We start from the raw sequence: 20,614 nt of genomic DNA, 5'->3' as shown, positions 1-20,614 counted from the left end.
TTGTAGAGAACAATAAGGTCCCCCTCAGCCTCCTCCTCTCCAGGCTAAACAACTAGAGTCCCCTCAGCCACTCCTCCTAAGACTTGTTCTCTAAACCCTACACCACCATCATTGCCCTCCTTTGGACATGCTCCAGCACCTCAATGTCTTTCTTGCAGTGAGGGGCCCAAATCTGAACACAGTATTCAAGGTGCAGCCTCACTGGCACTGAATACAAAGACACAATCACTTCCTTAGTCCTGCTGGCCACAGTGTTTCTGATACAAGCAAGGATGCTATTGGCCTTCTTGACCAGTCATGATGTAGAGAATTTTAAATTTTGTGTGCTTAGTCTCAAAAAGGCTTTTGGTTCCAGACTTTTCAAAAGAAATGGAAAGAGGTTTGATTTATTTATGCATATGCTGTAGTTATGAAAGGTATTTACTTGTCTAAAGGTATTTATTTGTCTAAGTAGTGGTTACCTTAACACATTCAGTGGCATCTGTAGAATTTTATAAATAGCTAAGTAATTTATGTGACATACTTTTAATCTGAAGGTGTGTTCTCCTGTGTGAGAAGCCCACCACCCTGTTACAACCAGAATAGAAACACACAAGTGGCTCTTTACAGCTTCACTAGTTAAGTCAATTCCAAACTACATTCGGAGTGAGTTCGATGTTCATGAAATGGATAATTGTTGCAGGATCACAGTCTCAAGTGATACACTGTACCAGTATTAGTCAGAATTAGGTATATTGCAAGAAACGATGAGCAAGTGTCCCCACAGTCCCCTGTCAATTCATCTTTGTCTTGACCTGCAAACCCCTGACATTCCATTCCTGGCCTACCCTTAAGCAAAGACTGACAACTGTGCCGAACTGTGACAGATTGTGTTGTTGATACATAATATGAGTATTTTTCCCCAAGAGACTATATAATTACAAGTGTAAAATATAAATAAGATAAATGAATCAGAAACTAAAACTTAAAAAAGACATATTTTAACTGGGACCTGAGGGAAAGCAGTGCTTCAGAAATACAAAATGTTTATAAAACTTATATCCTCTCTCAGTATATCTGCAGAAATCAGTACTTTAGATAACTTAATGTTTATTTGGAATAAAATAATTTTGTTCTCTTACAAAAGCTATGCTAACAATGTTTTCTCCGTGTCATAGCTGTTTACCTTAGTAGCTAAGTTTGTGTGTACTTCTCTAGCATTAGCTTTTTCAAACTTTTCTCTCAAAGACTATTTTTCACTTCCATTAATAAAGTTTGTATTTGACATTTCACATGCTATTTGGCTGTTGCTTTTGTATTTGTTTCTTTTCCCCTCTTTTGTCTCTCTTTTCCTTTCCATAGCTTTAGCTTCTTTCTCTCTTTCCTAACCTCATTGCTGACCCACCAGCCTCTTTGGCTTTAACTTTATTCTCTTTCTCTCCTGGTGTGTTCTTGGTTCATTTCTATCTCTTCACACATACAAGTATTTCTTTTTGCTCTTTTTTTTTTTTTTTATTCTGCTAACCTCTGATCAATTCTTTCCAACATCTATCCTTTTGCTCTTCAGTTCCCTTAATTTTCACTATTAGTACACAGTCCTTCAGAATATGATATTCTTTTTTAAGTCTGGATTGTATTTGGTTTTATTTTCTGTGTGGGAAACAGTTAACTACATTAGAAACATCTTGACGTTAAAGAGGAAAAAAGAGGTATCTCATTAAAATATTTCTAATCTATTTCAGCTTTGCCAGGCCAGGAGGCAAACTCATACTGTAAAGACTGTAAAGACTAGTCATATCTGTGGTAGTTAGAAAGGGGGTGAACTGCCATAATCACATTCAATCATTTTTATTTTAGGGGCAATGATACTTGAGCATTAATGTGATGATGAAATCAAATCTGATGGCTGAGCTAAACCTGAGGATTTCCTGTTGAAGCGTTCTGTATATACAGAGGAGCCTAACAAGAGGACTAATCCTTATTCAGGCAAACCAGACATCCTTTTCAAGGACCTTCAGTGGAGCCTTCTCACTACAAAGGATAAAATCTATGTACGCCACACAGTGCACCACAGCATAGCTAAACATTCTGATCCTTTGTATTATGTGTCTTCTTGATGCATCTTCCGTCACTGGAGCTCATCTACAAGGAAGGATATCTGGATTTAGAAACTGAAAAGCAGTTTTGGCTCCCATCATGCACATGTTGCTTATTCAACCTCTTATGCCTTCATTACTTCCAGTGTGTTATTCAGGTACAGGGCAGTGGAGAAAATGGGATATGAGTCTAGACCTGGCATGAGATTTGTAAAGGCCTGTGTGTGAATGGGCGGAATGCTTCTGAAAGAGGATGGAAGTAAATAAATAAATGAGGCAAGCACATTTGTCACAACAGGGAAAGAAATCCTAATTTTCCCCTATGTGCAGTTAACATTATGCATCACAATATGTATTAAACATAGGAATAGTATTTTAGACTGTCTTAATATGTTAGGATGAGTAACTAGAACATCCTGAAAGTGAGATGGGGTTTAAAATGATTCAATTTTAAACTATGTGGATGAAATTCATGCAGAAAAGGTGAGCAGAATGTAGAGCTGAGGAAATGCAGGAATGGCTTAGCAGATTTGAATAGTGATTTAAATAAGAAGCCCACTCTATTATGTAGACAATAATTTTGGAATGGTTCTTTCAACTAAGATAAAAGTTGAAAATATGTGAAATTGGAAAGTGCTACAAAATATGCTGAGTGGAGAAACAGGAAGGGAATCAAGATGCCAATGTTAATCATCCTCATTCCTGGAAAACCTCTTCTGAGACCATTTCAGTCTGACCTGACCCTTTGCAGCTCACAGTGATACTGTCCTTACTTAGGGTTGCTTACAGGTAAGGAGCAGAAGAAAAGGAGGGACAGAGAAGAAGGACAACAGGAAGCACCAAGAGAGTATGGGGGAGAAGAAAACCATCAAGAACAAATATCGTGTTTATCCTTGGATGCCAAACAGCTTTTGGTGGCTATGTTCTCAGGGCTGTATTGTTTCTTAGCAATGTAGTTACTGAAAAACAGCTTTCATGTCTTCTGTAATATTGTTCAAGATCTTTTCCTTGCTTTTGAGATACAAGGAAATAATACCTAGGAAAAACTATTGCCCTTGTGGAACTTACAAATATAAAAATATTGACAATGTATTGCTTTCATTGAAAGGGCTGACATTGGTGGTGATTCATGAAGTTCATTGCTGTTTATCTAGGCTAGTAAGCACAAAACTAGATACCACTAAATAAGCCTTCTCAAGCAGGGAGCAAGCCGAGCGTATTACAAGGAACTAATATTGAATTATCTGATTTCAGCTGAGGCAGAGCTGGTTCCTCAGATGCTGTAGGTATGTATCTGTTTTGCCTTTACCCAGCCACTTTTAGAATTTTAAAAACAGATTCTCTGTAAAGCTGTAATGGCCATTTCATAGCAGAATCTAATTCTCCTAACACCAAGTCTTTTTGTCATCTTCATCAATTTAACATAAATGTATAAAACAGAAATTCAATTTCTGTTAAGGTTTTCCTATGCAGAAAGGATACAGAGTTTAGATTCTCTACAGGAATTTTCATGACAAAAAACCCACAACACTCAACAAAACAAAACACTAAGGTGTGTGATAGAAAAGCAGGAGCTATAAATTTCTCAATCCAAAGAACGTATTTTTTTCTGCCTTATTCTCATACTTAATGATATTATATTTCTGAAGAAAAGGCATCTGGTAAAAATCATTCATTAAGAGGAGGCACAAGTAATTATATTTGTAGTTTCAAACAATTTTTGTAGGCAACACTGCCTAGTTTTTTTTCCCCTTTTTTTCATCTTTTTCCTAGACATACTTCTCTATAGATGTCTAAACAGAGCAGATGAACAGAAAATGATAAATTACATTTCCAGCCAAAAATATCTGCAGTGAGAACCTGCAAGTAAGCTGAAAATGAAACAATTTCATGCAAACTAAATTCCCTTTTTGGAGGATTAAATAAAATCACCACAAGATGGCTCCCCAGCTTCTCCAAATAACTTTTTTTTTTGTTTTTTTTCCTAATCAAGCTGCTCTCCAGTGAAGGCATTGATTATCTTATAGAAGTCTCGAGTACAGCTGAACAGACTGTGGATTAGAGCCTTGTCTAATAAAATAATAGCTATTTTTACATTAAAGCCCTGGAGATCTCTTTGGAAGGTAATTCTGTTACTTTAATTTCTGTACCCCATAAAAGGCTGTTATCTAGTTTGTGCCTCTGTTCATTTTTTTTCTAACAGACAAAGATTGGCTTAGAGAATTCAAACTGATTTGGAGTTTAAGCCTTCTGCTTTTAAAGGCTAAAGCAGCTTATGCTCCTAAAATTTCTAAGTTTCTAAAAGTACTAGGAATTTGAATACTACATAGATTTTTAAATTATTATTTTTGTTGGTCAATAATTTTAAAAAAGTAGAACTAAAATTAAAAGCTGTGAGCTAAAGTTTTTACCAGGGGTTGTTCCCAAATTAATCTGAAATCACACTAGAATAAACACTATTCTCAGGGAAAATACAGGGTCTGGGGTATTTCTGTAGTTTTAAAAATCAAAAGAAATTAAAGGTACAACACCTGATTCAGTTAGTCATAAGAATATACGTGTTTTTCAGAATAGCAATTCTAAGATATATAGGTTTGGTTTTGGTTTTGCTAGAATTATTTTATCGATACAGTCTTCCTAATACAAAGCAGATACATGCAGAGGAAAATAGAACTGAAAAACCTTGGGGGGTAAGGAGTGAGAAATTTCACATTGAAGAAGTAGTTGATAGACACAGAAATCTCTTCAGTTTGTGTACAACAGAAAGATAAACTTGTATTTATGCATAATAAGAATATATTTTCTTTTTAAGTATCACACTGTAAATCTGAAAAGCCTTTCACAGAGGAAGCATGGTACTGACAGAGTTTACTGCAGTCTGAGTGCTACAGATCTGAAAAATTTCACTTCTACAAGGTCAGAAGTGCAAGTTATCTCCATTCTGTCTTTTAAGCCCATTTGTGAATCCTTTCTTCAGGTCAAAGTCACTGATCAATCACACTACCTATAAATTTTCACTCAGTTATAGGGTGACATTTACTGGTAAAATTTGATCTTTATGCTTAATGCAGAGAAAATACAAGATGAGAATGAGTTCCTTGTTCAGCTGTGGAAAGATCACAGACAAGACCATGCTTTTATTAAAACAAAGCTGCTAGTCACAAAAAAATACAACCTGGGGTATAAATAATGCAAACCATAAAGGAACCTGGAATTAGGCATACATTTATAAAACTGAAAGAAGCTTTCCTGAAGACTTGGTGTAGAATTAGAAAATCGGGTGCTTCCAAGAAGACTAGTCTTGGGTGCAACTATTTTATAGATGTATTCAACACTGAACCTATAGCTGTCCATGACAGTCTCCACGCTCTCCCCCCCTTCTTGTTTTTGGTGTTTTGGTTTTTGTTGGTGGTAGTGGTTTGTCGTTTTTTTTTCCTGGTCTGTCTTGGGCAATGTCAAGAGTCCAAGAACAAAGCTCACCTTATTAAGGTAAGCAGCAACCTCTGTCATCTGCAACCCTGTCCACCCATTTTTTGAGTCTGTCTACCTGTGCTACTAGGTCTCACACAATCTTTCTTTCCACTGACTGTAAGCCATGTCTATGCCTATTAGCTAAGACGCGGATGTATACACTAAACATCTGTAAGTCAGACAAATTCTACCTGTCTCCATCTGGGACAATGGCATAAAACACTTCTAGTTATGATCCATGCTTAAGGACATAACATACAGTGTATTTGTTCACTGAAGCAGCTAGTATGCCCAGTATGCCCTGACAGTATGAACAAGCTAGCATGTAACAGTCCAAAGGCCTGGCAGAAATGGAAGTATAGGGAGCCAGAAACTTAGGAATTCACATTGAATTCTGCACTGAATTTCCAACATACTATTGCTCCGTTTATTTTGTTCAGATGACATGTTACCCTTAAACTTTTTTTGAGCAAATTCTACACCTCTATTTTCTCTTGTTCTGAGTCGGAAAGTCCATTTGAAAAGGAGTCACAGCTGTTTTACAAATTATTTGATATTTCTGGATTTCCACCCCAAATTGCAAATGCAAAAGTAAATTGCAATCAGGGAAGTCATTGGCTTTCTGAGACATTGAAGCCCAGCCTCTGCATTATTTCACCCTTAGTGTGGTCTGTCAGGAAGAAATATTTCTTCAGCTGTACTGAGAGTGCCAGCATTTCTTTACAATGTAACAGCATAAACTTCTGCCTCAAGAGCAAATAGTTCCAACATGTTCTGGGCTTTAGTTGCTCATTCATTTACTTACCTACTCTATTTTTGAAAGGCAATATTTTTAATATGATACTAACAACATTAATGGATTTAATGGTCGCTATTCATAAAATAAGTGTAATAAGACCAATTTAATAACAACAAATAATCTAATGAAAGGCTGCTTGTGAAAGATGATGAGGACTGTCAGCTACCTTTCACTTATTATGTCATTATTGCAAAATGTCTTCCAGCCATTGTAGTGACATTAAGCTCAAAAGGAAAATTCTAGCACAAATGGGTTGGTGCCATTCTCTTCTTTTGTCCACACTGTCCTCCTGGTGCAGATTTAACACATCTACTGTATTAGCTAGAAAAAGAAATACTTAAAAAAACATTTTAAAATATGCAATATCACAAGAAGCATTAGTAACTTTCTTGAATTATTCAGTAATCTCATTTATATAATATATACTAAAATACCAATCTGTGGTGTAGGCTTAGCTTCTCAGAAAGAAGGTATGGAGCTGCTGTTTTGTTATAAATAGTAACAGCCATTCCTGAAAAAAGAATATTTCTTTAAATTCCTTGAGTAAAATTCTGTCCTTATTGAAACCAAGGAAAGTTCTTACACTGAATTTATTAGCCACAGTTGAACCTCTTATTTTTATTAGTGATTATACCATTGCATATACTTTTACTTGACTTTACATATGATTTACACTACTGTTTTTCTAAGCAATATACATATATTAAGACCTATAAATTTAATTTACTTAACTCAGACAAACATTCTTTCCGCAATTAAAATATTAGCCAAGTACAGAAAAACAAGAAAAAAATTACACCCTTGCCTAATCCATTCACAGGAGACACACATGAACTCTCAATTACACACATCTGCTTTGGATTTCATTTGCCAATCAGTATAGATTGAACTGTTTTATATATAACATAGCTGCATACATTTATGTATATTACATACCATTACAGAGACAGCTGACAAATAGAACAGATTTTCATGCAAAACAAAAGTTTGAAAATTATAGTCTTTCCTAAGATTGAATGACAATGTAATGGGGGGGGGGGGGAGTTTTTTTTTATATATATTTTAATGAAGTGTATTTTAAAAGCACTCTTTCCACATGATTTTTTCTTTGAAATAAGTGAGCATGTTTATCTTACTCCATTAAATCATACAGAAATGTGGACAGCAATGAAACATATAAAGTCCTTGTGGGTGATATTGGTTCAACACTTGAGGGAGTTAAGGATTCTAGAAGTTCATCCACAGCTCTATGAAATCCATGCAGGATTTCCTACTGATCTCAGTGAATATAAGATCAGAAAAGGAGTGACACCTAAAAGTAATCTTTAACTAAAGCAAAACTGCAGCCATATGTTTTGATTTAAGTGTCTTTAACCCACTGAATGTATTGTATTACAAATCAAGTTAGAAAATTAATGTACTCTTCAAACAAATACATTTTACTATTTGATCTAAAAAGACAAAATCTAGTATATTTCTCTTATATTTTATATATTTATTTGAAACCAGATTTTTTTTTTCTCCTGTGAATGCTGAAAATGATAAACACTTCTGTCTAATTTGTGGGATGTTGGGTTTACATGTAAAATTTTTGCTGTGCTGTGCTAGCAAAGGTGGGTTTCAGCCTCTAGCTTTTGCATAACTAATTGATTTCCTGAAGAAAGAAAATGAGAACCTTCTTTGAAAGATCATTGTAAAGAGAAACATACCACAGACTGTTTTTTGGATGATACTAGGTGAAAAGTAATGAATGAACTCTGCAGAGCATCACAGTGAAAACATTTCTTCATTTTCTTCAAATAATACACGAGCAGAAACCTCCTAGCCATTACAGATAGAATTCAGATTGGTCTCCTCTTTCTGCTCAAAATGGAATTCTGTTAGATTTAGTCACTGTGTTGAACAAGAGTTCCTAGGACTCAGTTATTACTTTATTCCTGTTTCCATAGAAACATGTCAGCATGATGAATATGGAAAATGATGCTTTAAAATAATCTTAATTTTGAACATAAAAGGAAAACAGGCTTGTATAAAGCAGCAATTATGTTAAAGCACCTTACCCCATTTTCATTCAGTACAACAGCAGTTTCCATGAAAATGGGAACATGAGTAGTAACCAGCAGCAAGACAGCCAGACTTCTTTCTTTAAGTGTGCTGGTTCAAGTTCATGACTGCAGACTTAACTTTCCCAGGTTTTTGTAAAGATAAAATCAAAAAGTTTCCTAAAGTTTCAGACCTATTGTTATTTTGTGCTATAGCATAGTTGCTGCAGTAAGAAGATTTGATGTTCTGTTGAACATCCAGAAATTTACTGGAACACTGTCTTCCCTTTTTTGATACATTCTGTATGTGACTAGCATAGAAAGTTAGTATATGTGAATCAGCCTTCTATGCCACATTCAAATACTTTATTTTAAAAAGTTATGCAAAAAAGAAAAGAGAAAAAAACCAAACCAAACAAAACAAAACAACCAACCACACACCATTTCCACTGTATTTTATTTTTTTTTTTTTGCATATTCAGAACTATTTGGATCCATGTAATTAATTAGAATTTGGTAATTCTCTCTGAACAGGTAATGTGAATAATGACAGCTGATGGCCATGGAGGCATTACAGTATTGTAAGAGTCTAAGAAGAAACTCTCTGGGCTGCAAGAGAAGTCTAAATTATAGATGTATATATAATGGAGTATACACTTTTTTTGTGCTATTTGGATACCATATTGATTACACGTGTGGAGCAACACAGAATGTATACCTTACATACATCCTTACATATTTTTTATACATTAATGGCATACTATCTAATGTTCATTAACATCCTCATATGGCCAATAAATTGAGCACATTAACTTATTCTACATGTTTGGCTTTTAATCTAATGAACTTTAGCCAATATAATGTTGAAATTGCATGGCTTTGTTTATTCATAACAGGCTTTATAGGATCAAATTTGATATCTTTGCACTTGAAAACAGTCTTTACAGTGGTTTGTGTTGTAAATTAATATATTACTATGAGTTTTGTGACAGAAAAAAAATAATCAAAATCAGATCATGTCCTTGTCTCATTTACAACTATATCAGTCTTGAGCTATGTTTCCTAAGAAAAATAGGGGAGATTCAGTGGACTCCAGATTTACTTTTACATGGCTGAAAGCAGTAGAGACCTATATTTTTGTCACATTTATATTTATGTCATATTTTTATGTTATGTCTTTGAAGCATTATGTGGACATGTCATGCTCTGAAAAAGCTATAGGCTTAATATTTGAGTTTATTTTGATTATGAGCTTGGAGAGCTGCTATTCTGTCTATTGGAAAATGGGAGACCATAAATAGCCTTTTTATGCAATTAAAGGCTGAGGCATTTGACAACCAGAAAGGACATTTATTCAAATATAATACACTTCCAACATTTTTCCTCCCACATGACTCTACAAGAGCTCAAAAACCCACAGCATTTTTAAAAATACATTAGTGCAGATTTTTCTTTGATGGTTTGAAATTTCACTGTTATTTTATCATCAGACTGTTCATCAGGTTCAACATTTAGGTATGGCAAGAATAGTCTTCTGACAAACAAAAGATCATTCTTAGGCTGTAAATAATTTGGAGGCTTTAAAAAGCAGTAATTCCTTGCAGGCATAATTGATTTCAATGGAAAAAAAGTGGACACATTGTCCTTATGTATAATGCAGTCAGTTTCAGTGACATGGTGAAACAATCAACTCAAATTAAAGTTAAGCTATGTCTAAGAAAATGAATCCTAGATTTTCAGTTTAAAGACATTTCATTATATCCCATATAATACCTTGTAGATCTTCAATAAGTGGGACAAATCATATCACATTTAACACTGAAAAAAACTTTGATTTTCATTCTTTCAAGTAAGAGTAGCCTGCATATAAGAGGCATTCAGTTCTAGTTTACTTAAAGCCTGCATATAAGAGGCATTCAGTTCTAGTTTACTTAAAGTCAGTGAAGCAGACACTGACTAGGTAATATGAATGGCTATTCATCAGTAACAGCAAAACATGGCCAAACAAGCACAAATAAAACAAATAGTCCATAATGCACAGATACACAAAAAAACCTAAAAATCCTGCAAATTTATCCACTAACCTGTTGGATTTACACAATCCTATCTAAATACTTCTTGCAAGATATATGTAATATATGACAGTTCATACTGTTTTGGTTATAAGCTCAGAAATATAGCATTGCTTATTAGAGAAGCTCTTAAACTATCAGCACCCTTGCTGAGAAAAAGATTTGTGGCTAACCTTTGCTAGGTCAGTGACAACAAGACTAGGAATGTTTTTTATAGGAAAGGCAATCAGGGGGTTCAACATGAAATTAGATAAGTTGCCACACTCAGCAGGTAGCTGATAATAAGATTGAAATTCAGGATATTTTCAATTTCTGATAGAATAATTATAATATAATAAAATATTTATAGACTAGAATAGTTAAAATAAAAGAATAATCTTTAAATATAAAATAGTGCCTAGCATGCAGTCTGGATCATGAGGAAGGCACTTTATCCTGTGATGTTTTCAGTGTCCTGCATTTATTTGAAATATCATACCACACCCCCTACTTTGTATTTGCTAAACCACAGAGACTGTTTCATTGTCCAGCATTTCTATCACAGTTTTTCAGGTTGTTGGAATTGGTTTCTTGTTGAACTACTGTGTTTTTTTCCCTACATCAGTGCTGAACAGTGTTACTACACTTACTGTATTTCTATTAAAAGAAAGATCTGATGATTCTGTGCAACCTGATTTAGTGAAAGATGCCCTGGCCCACGATGAAAGGCAGGCGTGGGGTGAGCGGGGTGAGGTGAAACTATATGATCCTTAAGGTCCCTTCCAACCCAAACCATTCTATGATTATATGTTTCTGCAGATGGAATCTATAATCTATAACTAGGCTCTATAATATTGCCAAAGGAAAGCTTGACTGGGTTGAGGTTAGGGTTGTGAAAACTTTCTAACTATGCTTGTAAGTATGCAAGAAATTTGAATGAAAGCTTTGAGAATGCAGTAGTCCCTAAAACACTGGGAGATGGAGAGAAGAAAGGTATACCAAATTCCTGGACACAGAAGAAGACTGATTTAAATGGAGCTCTAGAATCCCATTTTTATATTATTATTAATAACCATAGAATATGTATCCCAAAATATTAGCCTGCTGGTGCTGATTGTGGCTAGGAGAAATTAAAATATTTAGACTGAGACTGATACAGAGAGCAAGATATGATTGTCTGAATAACTTATTCAGAATTGTTGCTTGTAGGAAGCAAGTGTAGAGACCACAGCCATAGGAACTACATCCTGTCAATTAAATATGCCCATGACTACTCTCCAGCACTGAAGTCAGTCAGTACAGAATGGTGCACATGAGCTGTATTAAATTCTTTCATGCTCCAGACTAGTTAGCCTGTATTAAATTGTTTGTTAGAAACGCTCCTTGACTTTCACTTATCACCCAACTGTACCTGAGAAAATACTGTCTGGCCAAGGTTCAGACTAAGCCAGGAACTATTTTGAAAGTTTACAGTTTATCGGGAGTGAAAAGAACAGGCTTCCTGATATAAGCACCTGGGAAATGAGTTCATCTGATCAAATGCTGACATCTGTGGTACAGATCTTCCAATCTGATTTAGATGTTTAGACTGTCTTTATCATTAGTGGAGAGAAACAGGAACTTCTAGGGGAATGATTCACTCCATCATAAAGCAGACACTTAACATTTTCAGATTAATTGTTCCTTGCAAACACCCGTTTTTCTTTCTTCACTATAAAGAGAATCTAGGAAGACAAATATACACGTCTCTATTGTAAATATTTAAAGATAAGACGAATCCCAGACTAAATGCATGAGAATGTTCTGACTGAATCTGTGGTTTTGTGCCTCCATAGGTCTATCCATGATTCAAATTCCAATCTTGCAAAGCTCCAACTAATAGAGGACAAGAATTGATTTCTGTGCATCTGAGGAAAACGTTCTTTCACAAATTCCTCTTGGTTTACTATCCACAATAAGTCTATGAACTTCTGATTTTGTGTTGGAAAATCAAAATCTGACTATATGTCTACTTCAAAGAACCTCTCTATTGACATTTTATAGGCTTATTTTCAGCTGTTGCCTTTTATTTATTCAGAAATAATTAAGGAATGGAAAGTAGAGGCAGTAAGAGTATTTTTCTATTCATGGGGAAAGAAGAAATTAATCAAATACTTTACAGTCCCTGTAACTTTATAATCGAACTATGAAGGCAAGAAGATGGTTTTCATGCAGAAAGATAATGTCTTTTCAAATAGCCCAAGGTTATGCTTGTTTCAGCTATAAAACAGTCAAAAATACACATGCTAAAGCCAAGGTCACACATGAATCAAGATTTCTTTACGTGAATAGTGGTTGCAGGAATGAACCATGAATGAGCCAGACACCATCACTCTAAAGTGATCAATAAATAATACATCTCTGTTAATGAAAAAAATAAATATCTTTGCTAGTGATCTTGTGGTTAAAGCACTATAATGAAGCTAGGAAGTCATCAATTCCTGATCCCTCCACAAGCATCCAGTGTAATACTTGATTGGTGGCTTTCAAGCAAAGTTGTCACTCTATGCAACATTTATTCATAATTTTATTTTTATTTGTCAATTGAAGTGTTATTCTAACATTTTATTGGGAATGCACAGATAAACTTGCTTCACTTCTAATGAAAGGATGACATATAGTCAAATTACATTCAAATTGCCCAGGAACTTCTTTCAGTTTTCCTTCAGTTTTCCCTGACTTTGGACTGACTTGTGTGCTTCATTTGTGTATCACTTCATTTAAATTTGTTTGGATAAGGATTTCAGAATTTAATTTCAGGACCCAGGTTTTAGAATATTTGTATATGTCCTGGTTTCAGCTGGGATAGAGTTAATTTTCTTCATAGTAGCTAGTGCAATGGGTTTTTTAGGATTTGTTGTGAGAAAAATATCTCTAACATGCTGGGTTTAGTTATTGCTAAGTAATGTTTATACTAAGTCAAGGACTTTTCAGTTTCTCAGGCCCTGTCAGTGAGAGGGCTCGAGGCAGGGTAGGAGAGGAGACACAGCCAGGACAGCTGTCCCCAACTAGTCAAAGGGATATTCCTTACCACAGAATATCATGCTGAGCACATAAAGCTGAGGGAAAGAGATGGGAGAGGGGACATTCAGAGTGATGGCGTTTGTCTTCTCAAGTAACCGTTAAGTGTGATGGAGCTCTGGTCTCCTGGAGATGGCTGAACACCTGCCTGCCCATGGGAAGTGTTGAATTAATTCCTTGGTTTGCTTTGCTTGTGTGTGCAGCTTTTGCTTTACCTATTTCACTGTCTTACCTCAACCCACAAGCTTTTTCACTTTTCTGATTCTCTCTCCCAAGCCATCATGGGGGAATGACTGAGCAGCTGTGTGGTGCTTAGTTGCCAGCTGAGTTTAAACCATGACAACATATCCCCAAGCATGTTTTTACAAAGGTGGCACAATCTATATTTTTATGGACATTAGCTCTTTCAATGTTCTCTAAAGTTGCCTAAAACTATTCAGTTCTGAATGGGGAAAGTTATATGTCAAAGAACTCTTTTCCTTTCACACTTCACTCATGGTTGTACAGTGCATTACAGCAATTAGGGTGCTTCACATACACCAAGTATCCCTCCTGATTCCCTTTCACACATGGAATGAAAAAAATGAAGAGAAGGGAACAAAACACTATTTCTCAACAAAAGTTAAGCCACATAAAATGGCCTTAGTTACATCTTATAACCAAGCAATTGTTTTATTTATTGTGAATAAAAGTATATTTGTTTTTGTCACTTGTACAGCAGGGAAAACTGCAATTTTTATTTAGATAAGTATATTTTTTAATTTATCTGTTCTATTTGGGTAAAAGGAGTTAGTTACATTAGTAGGAATCAGATTAGTTGTAATAGGGTTCTTAATTTAAAATATTTAACTTTACCACATAGGTTTGGTACTTTATAATTTTAAATATATGTTAATATTTTATAAATATGTAAATAAACCTTTTCCCCCATGACCTAGTAGACAACAATTGCCATACAACCAGTCAGAAATTCTGTAAGTAAAGACTGAGCAGAACTGGATTGCTTTCCAGACATTTTTAAACAAGTAGCTAATATCTGATTTCTGCAAAATTATGTATTATATGCATAATGCCAAAAAATAATGATGTGCCATCTCAGACCTTAATTGTCCTATTTCACTAGGAAGGCAAAAACTTTGCATATTGCAGTAGGCATACAAGATTCAGGTAAGGATGGAGGAGGTATGCAAAGATTTGGGAATATCTAGATTGCATCAGATATATTTTAAAGTTTTTATCTTAAAGTCACAGAGAATTAGCAAAAATATATCTTCTAAGTCTTCCTTCCTGAACTTTCCTTTAAAAGATAGCTTATCACACAGTTCAGCATTTTAAGGTGTTTTGGGTTGTTTTTTTGTTGGTTTTTTTTTCCTTCAGAGGTGTGGTAATTGTATTTTTTCTCTTCCTGTGAAGCTCTGTCTAATTCGGTAAAAAGAAAATGACATATTGAAAAAGTACTGTTTGAACAGTATGAAACAATGCTTTAATAATATGATAGTATTAACAGGGACATCTATCTCTGTTCTTAATTTACTTCTGTCATTCCAGTATCTGAAATCAGGAGTTTGTCTCAGATGTTTCTCTTTGTCATAATCTACTTTAAACAGGTATAATTCCTTTTTGTTAGTATTATTGCTTTTCCAAAAGAAGTTATGTTTGTGGAATACATATCTGAACCACCCTCTGTTCCAGTCTGTGGGACAGCCCAAGCCAGGGAGATACAATGTTACACATGGAGTGAGATGAAGATGCAAACAAGGTCATATGCTGCTGATCAGGAAATTTTATTGGAGCAGAGTGTTTATAAGAAAATAGCAATAGGAAAGGGAAGGAAGGATAGAAAAGAAAGAAACCCAAGGAGCAGTAGGTATAGAGTTGCAACAGATAGTCACCACCATGGATCCAGCAGCATTCCTTTGGTCCATAGTTTCCTTATCTGTTGGTGGGGGGGTGTCTCCGGATCGCACCCTTACTGTTTGATTGTGAAGTCTTTTATGGGGTATTTGAGGAGCCCTCTTCCCAGACAATGGCACATACCACACATCCACACATGCTCCCCATCTCAGCATGCAGGTTCCAAGGGGCACACATGGCAGCCATGTGGTCCTTTGTCACGGACTGCACGTGCCTTAGCAGGTTGAGGTGGTCGTTCATGTCTAGACATGTCTGCCAAAATGATGTGGCTGCTCCTTAACGCTGTCCAACGTTTGGGTTTGGGTGGCTCATTGCTCTGGTCTGGTCCACAACTGCTGAGTTCAGCTAAACCACCAGGAAGCCTTGCACCAAGCTTGGCAGGGATATGAACAAGCTTTGAGACAATTATGTCACAATATGGTCTACCACACCACCCCGTGTCTCAAAGACTGTTGCTTCTTCTTCCATGGTGGTGGAAGGTGAAGGAAGTAGTAAAGTGTGGAAAAAAGCATAGTTTTTACAGTGCTTACAGTTGGGGTTTCAGGCTTAGGCTGAAATACCACGTGGATATGTTTGACATCATCGTAAGATGAGGCAGCTACAAGTTGCATATTTGGGACAGTATGTTGGATCAACTGTATAAAACATGGAATTAAACATGGGAGGAACAATAACAATGCAACACCACATAACATATACAAAAGGCTGCATTTGGCCCATGTGGTACCTAGAAGCCAAGAAAGTGGATCAAATTCCCAGCTCCCTCAGGTCTGTACAGGATCATGGGCCAGTTTTCATATTCCCGAAGTGATATGCCTCAGGGCAGCAGTTCAACTGCTTCTGCAGCAGCCACCCCTCACCCAGCCCCAAGCGGCACACACTTCAGCCAGAGTGGGCAAAGCCCCACATGCCCTGCAGAGTGGCAGCTCGGCTGTTTGCGCCAACCCCCGCATGGCCCCGCATGGCACACACATGACTCCCTGCAGGTGCCACGTGGCACTCACACCTCTGAGTGCCCAGTCCATGCCACCAGTGTACCAGTCCGTGCCAGCCCCGCCAAGGGGTTTGGTATGACACCAAGAGTGAGGGGAGACACAAACGTGGTCAAATGATGCCAATCAGGGAAGTTTATAGGAGCAGAGTGTCCGCAAGGGAACAGCGGTAGCAAAGGGCAGGGAGGGCAGCACGTGGCGAGGGCACGGTGGCGAGCACCAGCTGCTACCCTGGATCCAGATTGTGCCCCTCACCAGGTGATCACGCAGGCTCCAACAGGGCGCATGGGAGCCGTTTCCCAGACAACATCACGTGCTGCGTGTCTGTGCACGTGCCTCACCTGAGCACGCAGTTCTGGGAGGCAAATGCGGTGGCCATATGGCCCTTTGCTGCGGGCGGTGGGTGCCTGGGTGGGCGGGGGCAGCCAGCGGTGCTGGGACGTGTTCCCCGGGACAGTGGGGCCACTCCCAGGCCCCAGACAGCGTTGGGCTCCAGGTGGCTGTTGGCTCCGCACCGGGTCCACAGCTCCTGAGTTGGGCTGCACTGGCCCGGAGCCAGGCGCCGAGAGCGGCTGAGGGAGAGAGCACTGGGGTGGCCGGCTCGCAGCCTGGGCTCCCACAGCCTTCTGGAAATCTTCAAAATACTCCCCAATATCATACTTCTAATCACACTCAACCTTTGAGTTTAACTACCTTTTAAAGGTAAATTTAGATGCAGGTGTTTGCTTGCTTTTTGGCTTTTTGCTGATTGGCTAAAAGGTGTTCACATACAGTGTTCATACAACAGCTTGTCTTGGTGTATCTCAAGTGGGGAATGTTTAGGTTCAGTTAGTATAAATCACTGGTGGTGAAAGAATGCGCAGAGAATGATACGACACAATACAGATTAGATTATTACGTTTTGTGTTTATCAAACATGACTAGAGGTGTGCATTGCAACTGCGGCAATCTAAGCTAGTAGGGAAAGTGTGAGAGAGAGGGCGACTGGCCATGGTAAATGAAAATTCAGTTACGTAACGAAGGGGTGACAGAATTATAAACTTTAGGGTTAATGTAGCTGATTTTTAATTTTAAAAGGATCTTTCTGACATTAGTTCTATATCTGTCATCTTTGGAAAAAGCCCTTTTTCTTAAAAGAAAGCACTGTTATTGCTAATATTTCAGCCTGGCCTATACTGTAATAATAAATTCCTGATAGCCATTGTTGCTGGCCCTATCAGACTTCTTTTAATTGTCTGGTTTTATCATTTTACATTTTATTTTTAATGAATGAGGGTTTGTATGTTCCACTCCTCTGAGAACAGCAATGACAAGATAACTACTGAGAGAAGATGCTCGGGGTATGTCTAAGCTGTTAAGAAAAAAAAGGGCAGAAACTGAAGCAACACACTCCGCAGCCGAGCCAGGTGCTTGTTGAGGTAAGTTTCCACTGGAACCCAGACAGTCTTGGGAAGAGATAGAGTGGTCCAAAAGAAAAGCCAGGGGTTGGATAAAGAGTAATTCACATGGGAAAACTCATCCTCTTGCTTCCTTTTATTTAGTCACATAAATAAAAATCTCAGGTGTGTGATGATACTTGTAAGGATAGGAATTAATACAACTGATTGCAATATTATCATCATTCCTATGAAAACTGAAATTGACTGAAATAGAGTATAGAATAAAATTACCTATGCATTATTACCATAGTACGAAGAATGTAACAAACTTACTTTAACAGAATTACAGGAAATACCTTATTTTAGAGTCTCTTTAGAAATTTTATTCGGTAAGCTTTACCCCTGTAATTTGACATAATATGTGAACGCGACCCTGTAGCCCATAAGCAAACATTACAAATCCAGTTAAGAAATAATATTAGCAGTAAAACAAAAAATAAGAAGATACAACATATCTTGCTTGCATAGCACAATTAAAATAGTTCATGCTGTTGTCTAATTAGATAATATGAGATTGAATCATATTGAAACAATGACAGTGTCATTTGCCACAGAGTTTCTTTCTCAAGAATAGACCCTAAGACAGTCACAAATACTGCTGTCAAATAAAAACAAAATACTCTTAATGGGAAATATGTTTGATAGCTTATTGAAAAGGTAAGTTATTTCAGTCTTAGTCCTGACAGATAAGAAAATAAGTACTTCAGTATGCAAAGTAGGCCGTGAGATTTTATGGTGAAAAAAGTTCTTTTACTTTCTGGATAATAAATATTAATTTTTAGAGACATTGAAAGTCAAGATTCTATACTTGGCTGAAATAGAGATAAGTTCTGAAGAGTCATATGACAGATACGTAATTTCTGTCTTGTATTGTTTATAAACACTTTTAGCGAGAAGTATAAATTAAGTATAATTGTCCTACTTTCTTTCATCTCAACTGATGCATTTTCTTGGCATAATTTTTGACGTTTTTCTTAGTTGCAATATTGTTGTAATTTTTAAGGAAAATGACCCAGTTTTGTAACAATATGCTTGCGAAACCTGAATATTGTGAAGAATAATGCTTAATGTGGGAATGTGGGTAGTTTGACTTCACTGCTTTTTTAAGAGGGTTATTTTTTATTTCTGTGTTTCCTGCAGCTTAGGTTCTTTGTACCATGGCCTTTCTTGAGAGTGTAGAAAAGCTCATGAGATACTAGCACAGGGAGAAGTGTTTAAGCATCTTTCTTCCCCCCCTCCCTTCTCTGCTTTATTTGATTATGCTAATGCAATAACATTTTTATTTTTGCTTTTGGGAAGTTTGGTTTTTTTCTTTCCCTCTCTTTAAGGTCAAATATTGCTTAGCTTGGTCTACATAAACTCATGGACTTTTGTGGAGGTGGGGATTTTCTTTTCAGCTGTTAAAATGCTTTAGAAGTTACGGAGACCAAAGTATGCAAGGAAACTGAAATCTAGTTTGCTAGCCAAATTACATCTTCCACATTAGAAAGTCCAGCTTATTCAGAAACAGATCTGTTTTCTTTTCTCTTTCTTGCAAGTGGAAGATATACATGAGAATCAAAATTACTTCCCCCTTCTACAGAGACTCCTGCTGTTTTAGGTAGAGGTTTCACTAGAATGAGGCATAAATTGATTCATGGGTCACCAGGTTCAACCTGTCATATAACCCATCATAAAATTTTTTTTTTTTTTAAAAACATGACTGGTTACTACCTCTACTGGTCTCAAGATGGACGATACTGTTTTATCTGTTCTCTCCTACAGAATGAAGTAAAATCAAATAGAAGATGGGTGGATGGGTGTTTCTTCTAAATACAATGGAAGAAAAGTTAATCAGCAGTGTCTGAAGGGTAAGGCTCTAGGAACACTTCTTCTTCTTGACCTGGGCATTTCTTTTGGCTGTGCCCCGACTACACAGCAGCATGTGAGCCAGTGTACACTGTCTTGCTCCATCTGCTTCATGGGTGTCATTGCATAAAGGGAGGAGGAAAGTGATCACCTGCTCTCAGGATTGGAGCATGCAGCAGCCTGTGCCAAAAGATCAGTTGCTCTGAATGGGATTCACAAATACACTCTACTTGCCAGATAATGTGTCTGTCCTACAATTTATATGCAATCATTTCCTATTAAAAAAAAAAAAAAAAAAAAAAAAAGCCTAAGTAGAAAACTTGTGTGAAGAAATGAAATGTGAAAAATCACTTGATTTAACCCAATGATTTCATGAAAAATAACAGAAATCCTTAGTATTATTCCTCAATACTTTACCTGACTAAGGAAAAATTACTTTTGGTAGATATCCATAATGGTTTAATATAAAACAGAAAAGGATACAAGTCAGTGTCTTTAAAATCAAGAAATGTAATAGTATGAAAATTTTATGTGAGAGTTAATTACAGAATAGAGTAATAAAGAGAAGCTTCTGAAACTGCATAAAAATTTATTTTTCCTATACAATAGTATCTAAAATGTCCGACTTTATGTCTCATAAAAGCTTCCTAGAAGATGCCAAAACGTAATTTATGAACATGACTGTGTTTCATGGAGTGACTATTTTAAATGACTGTGGGAAATTAAAATAGACTAATATTATTTGGAACAAAAAAGTAACAAAACAGGGAAAGACAATGTGAGTTAAAAGAATTTAAAATTATGTTAAAGGAGGAAATATAAGGATTATGGAGGATTAAACAAATTAGTTCATGAACAGAACAAATAATTTGTCATTAATTCTTTCATGAGACTCCAGTATCAAAAAATGGATTTTTGTCAGT

This window comes from Falco cherrug, chromosome 2 (assembly GCF_023634085.1).
Source record: "Falco cherrug isolate bFalChe1 chromosome 2, bFalChe1.pri, whole genome shotgun sequence".
In the NCBI taxonomy this organism is placed as follows: domain Eukaryota; kingdom Metazoa; phylum Chordata; class Aves; order Falconiformes; family Falconidae; genus Falco; species Falco cherrug.
Note: the sequence above shows the minus strand (reverse complement) of the source record.